Raw genomic sequence first — 13,755 nt, 5'->3', positions numbered from 1 at the left:
CCCTGTGTAGGGATGTGGCAACTGTTTCACAGCACCGCACAGGGATCACTCCAAAAGCACTGATATGCAGCCACATCTGGAGTGGAGGGTGGTAGCTGTTTAACATCCCACAGCAACAGTGCACAAGATTTTAGGACAGGAAGTGAGGGAGGAAAACACTGTGTCCAATTGGAACCAGACAGGGTGTTTGCAGAATGTGATTCCTCTAATGCAATAGAGCCAGGACTCCACATCTCACAGTCCCATTATGCCACAAGTGCCATGACCACAAGTGGGCAGAGACTTGGGCTTGCATCTTTCCTGACATCCAGGGCCTTCCCGCCCCTCTCAAACTCCACAATGGCCCATTCATTCTGCACCAGTTCTCTGCCATCTCCTGAATCAGCAATGATCGGCAGGTCTCCCATCCAAGCCCTGACCCAGCCAGTTTCTGTTCAGTTCATGAGATCACATCCTGAGTCGGTACATTTGTGGCAAAACATTCAAAGAGGGGAAACCTGAACTGCATGTTCAGCAAGAGACATTAAACCATAATTGGTAGCAAATGTTCCCTGCCTGGCCTGTGCGCCGCTCTCTGCCTCCTGGCTTTTCTGTTCCTCCAGGGGTGAAATTCACCCCTGTGCCAAGAGCAGCTCAAAGGTCAAGCAAAGTGGGTGGCAACACCCCCTTGAGAATTCCCCTTTCTCCCTGGCTAGTGTGAAGCTGGAGTAAGGGCTCTGCTCCCAGGCCCTGGTGTAGGGGAGTGGATCAGGGGTGTGGCTCTAGAAGCACGTTGTGCTGTGACTATTTCTGGTTCCCCAGGGCCCATAAGGAGCAGAGTGTAAAGTCAGAGCAGCCCTGAGGCTGCTCTAACTGACACTAGTGGCCAGCCAGGCTCCTGCACGGCTCTGGAACCCAAGCAGTACAAAGGGGGCTTATAACGCTGGGCAGGAGAATGAAGTAACTGGGAACCAGGCCCTGCTGAGCCCCGTTGTCCCCCTTCCTTTCCACAGAACAAACCCTGATGCCCTTGCTCAGCCACAACCTGGGTAGGGAACTCAGGATTTGGCGCTGTATCCCGACTGTTTCTATCTTCCTCTGCCCTTTAATGTCTTTCCCATCCAATTCTCCATCCTTTCTATCCCGGCCTCCTGGCTGCGGCGCTCGTCCCTCTGTCTCACCACGGGATCATCTCATCCTGCTGTTTCCGATTAGCTTGTTCCATTAGATGTCTCTCCCCCTCCATGCCCGCTCTGCCTGCCTCCTTCTTTTGTTTCTCCTTTACAAGGCCCTCCAGCTCCCCCTTCCCTGGCACGATTGACAGGGCTCCCCCCTCTGGAACAAACCAGCCCCTCCACCAGGGCCAGACCTTCCAGCGGAGGGAGCCCCATCCGGCTGCCCAACGGGCCCGATTCTCTGCTGGCAGCGCATGGCTCCAAAGCATCGCTGCTGAAATCAACGCATCGACCTGGAGAGAGGCGGCAGTGGGGTGGGAGCAGAATGAGGGACCCGAGGCTGAGCTCCTGGGCCTCTGAAATCCAGGCCCATCTTATGCCACTCAGGCTCGGAAGCTCGTGACCCTGGTATTATTGATCCTTGCCCTGCAGCAGGGGGAGAAATCCCGGCCTCCTGCATTAGGATGGTCAGCTGTCTCTCCGATGAGAAGGCCCACAAGGTTCTGGGTCAACAGAATTCACCAGGCTTTTAACATAGGGTCGGTAGTGCCCTGGGCCCCTTTGACCTGATTCTCAGTTCCTCTTGATTCTGTGCTTAGGGCGAGAACTGCGCGGGGGAGGTGGGCTTAAGCCCCCTTTGCGGGACTGCCGTGAATCTGGACAGCACTGGACCTGGAGGGAAAACAATGATGGAAGGCTCCACCTTGCAGGCCATCAGTTACGTCTGTCTCTGTCCCTCTGCATCCTTTGTCTCTCTCACACCTTTGGACTTCTCGCTGCTCCAGCTCCCTCTCAGTCATGCCCTGCCTGTATCCGGCCGTCTCAGCCTGGCTCTGTGGGTGACAGACTCAGCGATTCCCAGTCCAGAAGGAACCCCTGTGATCATCTAGCATAGGAGCTGCCAATCAGCTGTTTGGTGCCTGGAGGGAGAGTGCAGATGGAGTTGGCAGGAGCCTCAGGGAGGAGGGGGAGCAGGGCTGGAAGAAGTGGGGTGAGGGTGTGGCCTTGGGAGAAGGGGTGGAGTGGGGTGGGGCCTCAGGGCGGGGTGGGGGCAGAGCACCCCTGGGGAAAAATAAATGTCTGTGCCTATCATAGAATCCTAGAATATCAGGGTTGGAAGGGACCTCAGGTGGTCACCTAGTCCAACCTCCTGCTCAAAGCAGGACCAACCCCACTAAACCATCCCAGCCAGGGCTTTGCCATCTAGTCCGACCGCCTGGATAGCACAGGGCAGGGAACTGCCCGGGAATGCTCCCTACAGCAGATCTTTTAGAACAACATTTGTCCAGTCTTGATTTAAACATTGCAAGTGATGGAGAATCCACCAGGCCCCCGGGTGAATGCAGGCCCCCATCAGGGAATCCAGCGCCAGGCTCCTGTTTGCAAGGCTGGAACGCCTCAGGGCTGGGTGTGATACACAGCTGAGGGGTGGGGAGTGTACCTGGGCTGCACGTATGATCCACTGAGGCCAGGTCTGCAGCGCAGGCCGATGTCGGTATAACTGTGTCGCTCGCAAGTTGTGAAAAATCCAACCCCCTGAGCAACAGAGTTACACCGATCTTAACCCGCTGTGCACACAGCGCTATGTCAGCGGGAGAAAAAACGGGGGGTTGTTTAGTCTGGAGAAGGGAAGATGGAGAGGGAACACGGTAACAGTTTTCAAGTAATAAAAGGTCGTAGGAGGAGGGAGGTAAATTCTTCTCCTTAATCTCTGAGGATAAGACAAGAAGCAATGGGCTTGAGTTGCAGCAAGGGAGGTTTAAGTTGAACATTAGGAAAAACTCCCTAACTGTCAGGGTGCTTAAACACTGGGATAAATTGCCCAGGGAGGCTGTGGAATCTCCATCATTGGAGATTTTTAAGGCCTAGTTAGACAAACCCCTGTCAGGGATGGTCCTGCCATACTTAGTCCTGCCATGAGTGCAGGGGACTGGACTTGATACCTCTCGAGGCCCCTTCCAGTTCTGTGATTCTGTGTTGGTGTGAATCCACTGCAGTGGGGGCTGTGGCTTTACACTGCTGACCCTGCGATCAGGAGGTTCAAATCCCAGTGGAGTTATAACACCGGCACTGAATTCAGTCCCTCTGTATACTCCTGCCCCTCCTCTACCCAGGGGACTCTCCTTCCTCAGTTGTAGCTTTCTCTCCCCTGGAGGAGAATTGTGTGAGCTCTGCAGTAACTTGGGTTTGGACTATTTTTAAAGTAATTCTAGGCGCACTGTGCCTCAGTTTCCCTCTCTCAGGGGCTGTGTGTTTGTCAGCAGAGGGCTTGGAGACCTGAGTTGGGAAGTGCCCGAGATGGACAAAGACATTTTGATATTGACAAGGCCTCACATCAGGGGAGTCCTGAAGCAGATGTTGCAGGGAAGCTGCCTCTGTTCCCACCCACTCCCTCCCCCATACCAAGCTGCCCTCTGGGCTTCCCACCATGTCTGTGCCCCCGGCGCCCTGCCCAGCTGACCCTGTGCAGTGAGGCTTCCTCTAAGAAGCAAACATCTCCTGCTGCATTGGCCTATGTGACTTCGGACCCTGCTGCAATCCTGGCCAGGACTCGGCTGTACAGAGCCCCTGGGGCGGGGAAAGGCACTGCAGAAACACGGTGCCACCAGAAGCCCCTTCTGGTAACCACATCCCCCTGCCCAGGGCTACCCCAGAGCTGTTCTCTTCCCAGCCAAGGCAGCAGATGGGCAGGGTCTGTCCCATGCCTCTTGGCTGAATTGGACCTTTCACAGAGCAGCTGAAAGCCCCCCTCCATTCCACTGCGCCAACATCCCTGGCTCAGGAGCCCTTCCTCATTGTTCATTTGGCCCTTGCTAAGCCCCACGTAGGCAGCACCCACTTCCAGCGCCCATGCCAAGCGCCACTGCTGGAAACTCTGGGTCAGATCCTCGGCTGGCATCACTCAGAGCAGCTACATTGGCTTCACAATGGAGCGGCACTCCCTCGCCCCGGCTGGGAATCTGTTACATGGGCGCCCATCCAGTAATGCTGATTTGTGCCAGCTGGGGATCTGGCCCATTGAATCCAAAGGAGCACTGTTGATTTGCACCAGCTGGGGATCTCATGCCATTGAATGTCTGGATTCAGATGCCTGGCTTGGCCACAGGCTCCTTAGGTGAGCTCAGGAAGCCTTTGTGCCTCAGTTTCCCCACATAGAAAAAGGGGAAGTAAGGATTCTGACCCACCTCACTGGCTCAGCTCAGCAATGACTGCGAGGTGCTTTGATCCAGGGGGCAGGTAAGAGCCTGAAGTGCTAGTTGAGAGAGAGGTGGACTAGCTTCTACCTGGGGCAGGTTCGGGCTGCTAGCCCAAGGCAGAGCTGTGCCCCGCCAGCCTCACCAAGGAGGATAAGCAGCCTGGATCAGTGCACAGCTGTGGTCAAAGGGGGCTGGAGGCAGCTCTGTGTCTGATGGGAACACGGGCAGGCTGATTAACTTTGCTGCCGGCTGAGGTGTCTGCTTGATTTAGGGGCAGGGCAGGAGGGGGAGGCAAATCAGACCTCCCAGCCCCAGAGCAGAACACGCTCCCAGTATGCTCTGGGGGGCTGGGATGAAATAGATCCCAGCCCCAGCCTGGATCAGCCCAGACTCCCGGTCTTTCATCAAATCCTTGGTAGGTGGAACTGGGGGCCTGAGTCACCCTCTCCCTGCATCTTGGGCCAGGTGTCATGCGTCTCTGTTCCTGTCCTTGGGATGGGAATGGGCAGGGGGGAGAGTGACTGGCGCTTTAAGCCATCTGAGCACTCCCTGGGCCTGAGCCCCAGGTATGCTAATGCCCTGTTTCTCCATTCTGGCCGTGTAAAGGGACTGACCCTTTTACCCTACCCGGGACATTAACCCCTGTAAAGGAGACTTGATGTAACTGAGAACCAGGCCTCCTGTATTCTGCAGCTCCACAGGGCCCTTCCTGGGTTGGTGGGGTAGGGTAGAGCAGCCTCAGGGCTGCTCTGATTTACGCTGTGCTTCTCTTTCTGGCCCTTGGGAAGCAGTGACTACCCATAGGGCTGTGTGTTCCAGTCATACCCCCAATCTGCCTCACGCCAGAGGCTGGGAGCAGGACCCTTCAGCAGCTCCTCATCCACCAGGGAAACCCTCTGCATGGAGGGGATTCTTGTGAGTGGAAATGGCCCCCTTTAAGGCCCCTTTACGCTGCAGAGCAGCATGTAAGAGAATCAAGCCAGCTCCCACAGTGGGTATAAAAAGCATTACTCCCACCTTGCACTGGTGTAAGCAAGGTGCAGGCTGATGGAGAACCAGTCCCAGGGGTAAGCTGGGGCATTGTCCACCGGTGCCAGGAGCTGGAGCTTGCCCTGGGTTTCTATGATAAGCACAGCATCTAAGTGCATGTCCTCTCCCCAGTGCATCTGTATCAGGCACCAGACAGGCTCCGGGCCTCCCATGAAGTATCCCTTGCTCTCAGCTTCCCCTGCCATACCCAGCCTGTGACCCCACGTACCCTCCAGGCGGGGAAAGCCCAGGGAACTTTTCAGCTGGTGGGACATTTGTTAGTCTTCCTTCACCGGCAGGATTTTGGAATCAGCTGGTCTCTCCTGCCCTCTGTCCCAAATGGGGACTGGAACCTCAGTTTCACTCTCCGGCCTCCAGGATCCTGGGTTGTTCTTCTGCAGGGGAATCGCAGAAAGTGAAGTAGAGAGAAACAAGAAGCAAGGACCTAGGAAAGCGGCAAAGGAGGAGGAGAATGGGAGAAGCTGGAAAGAGGTGATCCAGCCCCTAGGCAGAGATGAATACCAGGGCCAGCTCCAGGCACCGGCGAAGGAAGCAGGTGCCTGGGGCGGCCAATAGAAAAGGGCGGCACGTCTGGGTCTGCGGCGGCAATTCGGCGGCGGATCTTTCAGTCCCTCTGGTCCTGTTCGGCGGCAACTCAATCGCACGACTTCAGTCTTCAGCGACAATTCGGCAGCAAGTCCTTCAATCCCTCGCTTCCTCTTCGGCGGTTTGTCTTTTCTTTTCTTTTTCTTTTCTTTTCTTTTCTTTTCTTTTTCTTCGCCGCTCGGGATGGCAAAAAAGTTGGAGCCAGTCCTGCTGGAGCCAGCCCTACTGCGGCTCGGCTAACTCAGCTGTGAGAGTCTAGGGCCTCCTGGTGGCAGAGAGGAATATTTAAGGCCCGATTTCCCCATCACCTTCTGCCCTGCGCTGTCATTTACGCCAGCTCAATGTGAGGGTGTGAAGCTCCGCTGAATCAGGGGTGTGTGTGTGTGTGTGTGTGGGTACGTGCACAGTCATTCCCGAGCAATCTCAACACAACACACACAGGCCAATTGCTAGTGACTCTGGATCCTCAAAGGTATTTAGGCTCCTAAAAACCTTTGAAGCTCTGGGCCTTTCTGCCCAGATGTCCCTCTGGGCCAACCCTGTGACAGCCGCTGAGAAATGTGTTGCCAGTCTCCACTCAGTCCAGCAGTATCATTAGTCTCTGGTTTCTCCATACTAACCAAGATGCCCACCTGCAGGCTTCTGTACAGCCTCTGCCGAGGCGTGAGCTACCTGAAAGCACCACCTGGAGTGGCACTATCATTTCTAGAGAGGGAGAAGATGGGAGTTTGTTGGGTGGGGGGTTAATTGAAAAGTACTTGGCTAAAGACAGAGCTGGCCAGGGCTGGGAGAACTGATTATCCCAATTCATGTGAAAAAATACACCGCTACCTCAATATAACACCACCCGATATAACATGAATTTGGATATAACGCAGTAAAGCAGCGCTCCAGGGGGGCAGGGCTGCGCACTCCGGCGGATTAAAGCAAGTTCAATATAACATGGTTTCACTGATAATGCGGTAAGATATTTTGGCTCCCAAGGACAGTGTTATATTGAGGTAGAGGTGTATATAGAAATAATGCTGCCCCGATAAAAATTAACAACTGCCCCCAAAACTTCTGGAATGTGGAAAGTGTCTATATGGAACCCACTGAAAGCCAGGAAATGAAAAGTTAAGGTAACACCTGCTTCTCTGAAATCTCTGAAAACCAAGTTTTTAGTATCCCCATCCTCGCAATGCAACCTTAACTCTGCCCCTCACGCCACTGGAGCTGGCAGCGTGTCTCTGAGCCGCCAAGCCTGGTGCGTGTCAAAACCAAAATTGCCCCCATCCAAATCCCGGCTTTAAATATAAAGCGTTGCCCCTTCTGGGAACTGCTTGTGAACTGCCTGCATTTGGATCCACTGCAGGATTTGAACCCCGGGCCCTTCTGCAAGGAGAGCACAAGCTTGTACCAGTTGCACTGAAGAACTAAAATACGGTGAGATTCCTGAACCTCTTACGCGGCCCTGCTGCTAGAGAGAGGCAAAGAGTAGCACGGGGTTAATACTCACACGTGTAGCATGCTCACAAAGCCTGCTGGGTCCCCGTTGCTGGCCCATGGAGGATAACAACCTACTACTCTGGTAGCACATGGTCCAGAGTCCCTGCACGAGGCAGGGCCCCTGCACAGCCAAGAATATAGGGAGGGCAAAGATGGCTAAAGTCCTCGCCTACGGGAACAGAATCACGGAGCGCCAGTGCTTTGGAGTTTCTGCATGAGGTCTGGTAGACAGGGTGGCTCTGAGTCCACCATCCCCATCATATCTCTGGCAGCAACCCCAGGAGCACGTCAGCAGCATCTGTGAACTGGGGGTAATATCTGCCTCCTAGCAGGGCCCTGCCAGGCACCTTGGCTTCCGCGACCCGGGTCGGGAGTGGCTTAGCACAAGGGTAACTGACCGCATAAGCTGCAGGGCAGGGGGACTCCAAACCCCAGAGCTCCAACTGACAGCCGGAGTTTGCATCTGAGTCATTAATTGACTAGGAGGGACAAGTAGTGTGGTCTAGTGGATAGAGCACTTACTGGCCTGAGACCTGGGCTCCCATTGTGGCTCTGCCACTGCCCTGCTGGCCTTCCTTGACTCAGTTTCCCCTTCTTGTTGGCTTAGACTGTACGCTTTTTAGGGCTGAGCTGCTGTGTTTCAATGTGCGTGCTAGCAAAATGGGGCCCTGGTTTTGGTAAGGCCCTGTCTTACTAAGAGACACTGATCACCCTATTGACATCAGTCATATGAAACGAGGCGCTCAGGCCTGGATCCTCAAACGTGTTTGGGTGCCTAACTCCCCTGGGAGCTACGTGCCTAAATACCTTGGACAATCTGGCCCATAGTTTCCGCAGCGATCAGCTCCTCTCTTTCAGCTGTCTGCATAAATTGCTGCAGTTGCCTCAGAAGGCCTGGCTGTGTTTGCCCCTGTCTTCGGGATCAGCATCCAAAGCTCCGCTCGCCTTTCCAATAAACCCACATGATGTCGGCCCCAGACGGGGCAGAGGCCGCTGGCCTCTGGGTTACATTCCTTGCTGAATACTTCATAGAGCAAACAAGACTTTTTCTCTACACCCGCTCGCTGCCTGCTCCCAAACAAGGCAAGCTGGAGCCTCAGCTCATGTAAACGGGAGCCACTCCGTTCTGATCGACATTGGGCCCAGCACTGTTGTTACTTGCACGACACTAGCACCCGGAAGCCCTGACTAATGCCAGGGTCCCAGTGTCACTGACATCGCATGAGAGACCGTCCCTGCCCCGAGGAGGTTACAACCTGAATAGACAGGACAGATGAAGGAAGGATTATTCGCCCCCTTCTACCACTGGGACTCAGGAGAGCCAGGTTCAAATCTCGATTCCACAACAGACTCCTGGCATGACCTTGGACAAGACACTTCATCTGCCCTGTCCCTTAGCTGGGGATGACTCCTATGTGTCATTGAGATGCTGAATTTATCCACCTGTTGTCTCTTGTTTTCGGCACAGCGTGCACTCCCTGGGCCCTGGGGATAGCGCACTGGTGTGGGAGCTGGGAAATCTGGGTTCTCTTTCCAACTCTGCTGCTGGGTGACCTGGGGTGAGTCAGGCCCCCACTTGGTGCCTCAGTTTGCCCATCTGTAAAATGGGGATGATGATACTTGCCCTTCTTTGAAAAGTGCTTTGAAATCTGTGGAGGAGAAGAGCTGGGGACTGTGGTGATTGTTTCAGGCTGGACTCGAGCCAGCAGCAAAAGGTATAGTCCCTGGTTGCACGTCACCTGGACCAACTCATCTCTTAGTTCATGCTAGCTTCTTGCATTTTGCTTCCACAGTCCCATCCCCCACTTCTGCCTCTATCGACCCCAATTCCTCAGCCACGTCTTCCTCAGCGATAGCCTTCTCCTCCTCTGCACAGACCCATCTCTCGATGTCTGGAGCACCGGAGATGGATTACAAGCCCTTTGGGCCGTTCAGCACCATCCGTATCACTTAATGGCATTTCAGTACTGACTCACTGAAATAAACCAGAGACTGGGGGAGCCGGGCAGCCAGACAGGATGTCTGGCGGAGATTTGGTGGAAATTCAAGCAGCTGGAAGGAGCACGGTGAGGGAGGAGGGGGTGCCCAGAGAAGCCTCCTTATCGAGTGAAGAAAGAGGTGAAGGGAGGGTTGGGGGGAGCAGCCTTGGCTGCATTTAAAGCAGAGGATCTTTAGGCAGCACTGCCCAAGCAGGCCCAAAGCCAGGGAAGAGGGAGCCCAGTCCCCCACAGGCTGGCTCCGTACATTTCAGACATGGCTTCTAGGAAGAGCGTAGCCCCAATGCAGTGCATTCCAGCCCCACCCCCATCTCCCCTACGCTGGGGGCTGGGTGGGTGCAGGGCTCTGCACCAGCCAGTGAGGACCCCGGCATGGGGGGGGCAGGATTCTCGGGGGAGATTGTTTCAACCACTTTAAGGCCCCTTGATCGGCCTAAAGGGACGTCACCATCCGATAACCAGGACAAGGATGTGGATAAATGGGAGGGGGCTTAGAGAAGAGCCCCGCGAATGATTAAAAGCTTGGCCTGACCATGGCAGACTCAAGGAGCGCCGTCTGCTCAGTGTAACGCAGAGATGGTTAAGGGGCTACGGTGGATTCTCCCTCACCGGCAATTTTAAAATCAAGATTAGACGCCTTTTCTGGAAGGTCTGCACTGGCTCAAAAAGGAATGAATTCGGGGACACTCTCTGGCCTGTTATACAGGAGGTCAGACTAGAAAATAAATCAAGCCCAGTGGACGGACGGACATGAAAGGACAGTGTCCCCCATAGGACTGCTATTTCTCCCCCCACCCCAAGCCTTTTGGGAAATACCACTAAATGCCTCTACGTCATCCTCCTCTTCACGCCAGGAGGAAAAGTTAAACTTTTTTCTGGTTTCCTGAATTTCCGTTCTCTTCCCAGGCCGATGTCTTCGGAGAACTTGACGGAAGGCTGTTGTGAAGTTGCGGGGGGAACAGGACAGAGGAGCAGGACCAAAAAAAAAAAAAAAGAAAAGCTGGAGGAACCAGAGAGGGATGAGGCCAGCCCCCAGGCATCTGCGGGATGCAAAAACCAAGGAGGGAGCCAGGTTGGTAGATTGACACAGGATGGATAGAATGAGGAGCGTAGGGTGAAATTAACCAATGACTAAACGTTGTTAATAATCCCTTGCTCTTATATGGCATTGTTCATCAGTAGATCTCACAGTGCTTCATGAGCTTTGAATGAATTTTTCACATTAGGCACCCTTAGCTCTTAGTATCGGCTATCAACTCCCAAGGGAAGTGGCAAAGCTTCCTGGGTTTAGACCATTTAAAAATTGGACTAGACAATACACTGTAAGAAATCACTGATTCTGCTTGCTGCTTCCTCTCCCCATGCCTCGGTTCCCCCTCCCACCCTGTGTCTAAGCAGGCTGTTAGCTGTTTGGGTCAGGGACTGTCTCTCAGTATGTGTATGTGGCATAAGGGGGCCCTGATTGCGGCTGCAGCCTCTAGTTGAATTGTAATGCACATAAATAAATACTGGACTATAGATGTGACCTAATCGGACCCCATGGCGCAAATCCAGATGTTTGAACAGCCCAGGAGGCAAGGGGTGGGCTTGGGCTCGCGCTCCATCCCTTGATCAAACAAGAGTTGCTGTTTTTCCTCTTCTTTCTCTAATTTTGCTGGGGCAAACCCTCTACAACCTTGATGAGACACAATGTCCAGGGGGACAAAATGTAATTAAGGGAGGGGAACAGGGTTTTAATTGATGGGTGGGTACCTCCAGGTTTCCTGTACGGTGCTCTGCCTTATCATTCCCAGCAGAGGGCAGTGTTGATTACCTATGGGAAAGCAGCCATTCAATGCCCAGTTAGCTTCTGTTTCCATGGGCGAATTTCTGTGTTCTTGGATTGTCACTTTGAGGGATTAGCAGATTCAGGGTGCACCTGACTGTAGGAGATGCACCTCCCAAAGTGTTGTGATCACATGATCCCCCTCCTGAAAGCCATACACTGGTGTGAAATTTTCAATGGCCCCTGTTAGATCTGGGAGCGGATTTTGGTTGTTTGGTTCATGTGGAAATGTCTGTGAGAAACTGGAACGAAATCTTCCAGGTTTTGTTGTCAACACTAAACATTTTTCTGTTATCAGCAAACAAAAAATGAAATTTCCCTCCCAAAATGAACCGTTTGAAAAACCAAAAATGCTTTCGGTTTTTGGCAAATGAAATATTTTGAGAAAATTTGGAGTAAAACTAAATGTTTGAGGCTGACTTTTTTTCAGTTTGAGGCTGCCCAAAACCAAGATTTCTTCCAGGTTTTCAGTGGAAACCCGAAAAGATGTATAGACTTGTTTTAATTTCCTGACCAGCTCTAGTAGTCTCTGTCTTGGTGCTACCAGCATTGGAACATCTGGAAGGAGAGGACTTTGCAGCTGGATGTTGCTGGGATGCACAGTAGGGGGGACGGGCAGGCTTTTCCTAGGGATGCGCCCTCTCTCTTTTTTGCTGCAGGGGCACCCAACGTTTGCAACCTAGAGCCATGCTGGCCACTGGCTGGGAGGCCCCTGGTCATGCCTGGTTTGCATGATACAGTGTGGGGCTAAGATTCCCTCCTCTTTCCTGCCCAGAGACCTCCCCACAAGTCGCTTGCAGTGGTTGCAAGTCCCAAGACACAACGGACCATTTTGATCGCAGCTGCACAATGGACCAGAGCTGCGGATTGAAGGTGACCACATCGCTGCGAGTCTTGGCTTGCACTGACCCTTTCCGCTGCCCTGGGGCTCTCTTGGCTCTCCAGCTTGGCTCTTCACTATTTTTGAAGTGGGGGCCACTTTGGCAAAAAAACCTTCAATGTGAGAGCCACACGGGGTGGGGCCGTGGGGTTCAGAGAGTGGAAGGTGTCCCAAGGTAAGGTGGGGTGCAGGGGTGAGGGCTCCAGCTGGGGGTGAGGGTCTGGGGTGCAAGCTGGGGAGGAGGGGGTTGGAGTGAGGGGGGGTCAGGGGTGGGGTAGGGGGTTGGAGTGTGGGGGCGTGAGGGCTGTGGCTGGGGATGAGGAGTTTGGGGTGCATGAGGGGGCCTCAGGGCTGGGGCAGAGGGTTGGGATGCTGAGGGGGGGTGAGGGCTCTGGCTGGGGGTGAGGGCTCTGGGGTAGATCTGGGGATGAGGGGTTTGGGGTGCCGGGGGGTGAGGGCTCTGGGATGGAGCTGTGGATGAGGGGTTTGGAGTGCATGAGGGGGCTCAAGGCTGAGGCAGAGGGTTGGGATGCGGTGGGGGTGAGGGCTCTGGCTGGGGGTGTGGGCTCTGGGGTGGGGCCGGGGCTGAGAGATTTGGGGTGCACGCAGGACTCCCCCCGGGCTGGGGCCAGAGCACTCCCTGCTGGCAGCACCTAGCTCCAGGGAAAGAGGTGTCTTTCTCCCCCCTGCTGGCAGGCAGCCCGGAGGCTCCAGGGTTGAGGGAGAGGCCCACAGCAGCCCTGCAAACCCCAATTTGCTCCCCTTCCCAGGTCCCACCCACCCCCACCTCTCTCCTCTCCAGGTCCCCGCTCTGAGGCTCTTTATAGCTGCTGCACGGAAGGGAACTTGAGCTGCACTTGGGGCCGATGGGAGCCGCCACTGGCTTGTGGGCCTTGCAATGAAGAACACCGATCTATGCCTCCCACCCCCTGCAGCTTTCCCAGTGTCATCCACCTCCCTTCCCTAGGAAACGCCGTCCGGTCGGCCGCCCCAGTTCATGGGGCCGTTGGAGCATCCGCCTGGGCACTATTGGTGCCAACGTCCAGTGCTCCCAGGATCAGCCTGCCAGGCTTTATGGCACAGGCCCAGCCTCGGGGCTTTGACGACTCTCTGCTTCCCCGGGGGAACCAAGGAGAAAGGGTTCGAAGAAGCAGGCGGCAGCTGGGAGGGAGAGCGCGGCGTGAAGGCCCTGTAAGCCCAGGGTGTGATCTGGGAACGGCCTTAATCCTGCCTGGCCCCAAACAGCAGAGTGGGGATTCTGCAGCAATTGTTGGGGAAACTTTCTCTCTCTCTCTCCTTTCTTTCTTCCCCCCGGCCCCCCATAACTCTCCCTGCCACTCTCAGGGGCGGTTTCCAAGCAACTCTTTTTGATCTGCTTGTGCCCAGAGACAGGCAAATGCTCTAGGATCCTGACGGCTCAGAAATCTGCCCCCATTCCCTGTTGTAAGAGGCCCCTGTCACCTTGGAAAGTGGGGGGCTGACGAGGAGAGGGGCTGTCCACTCCAGAGGCCTCAGAGCGCGCAGGCAATGCTGCAAACGGGGTAGAGGTTGAAAGGCTCAGAGGAGCAGTTCCTAACTG

The sequence above is a fragment of the Gopherus evgoodei genome, chromosome 24, assembly GCF_007399415.2.
Source record: "Gopherus evgoodei ecotype Sinaloan lineage chromosome 24, rGopEvg1_v1.p, whole genome shotgun sequence".
Taxonomy (NCBI): domain Eukaryota; kingdom Metazoa; phylum Chordata; order Testudines; family Testudinidae; genus Gopherus; species Gopherus evgoodei.
Note: the sequence above shows the minus strand (reverse complement) of the source record.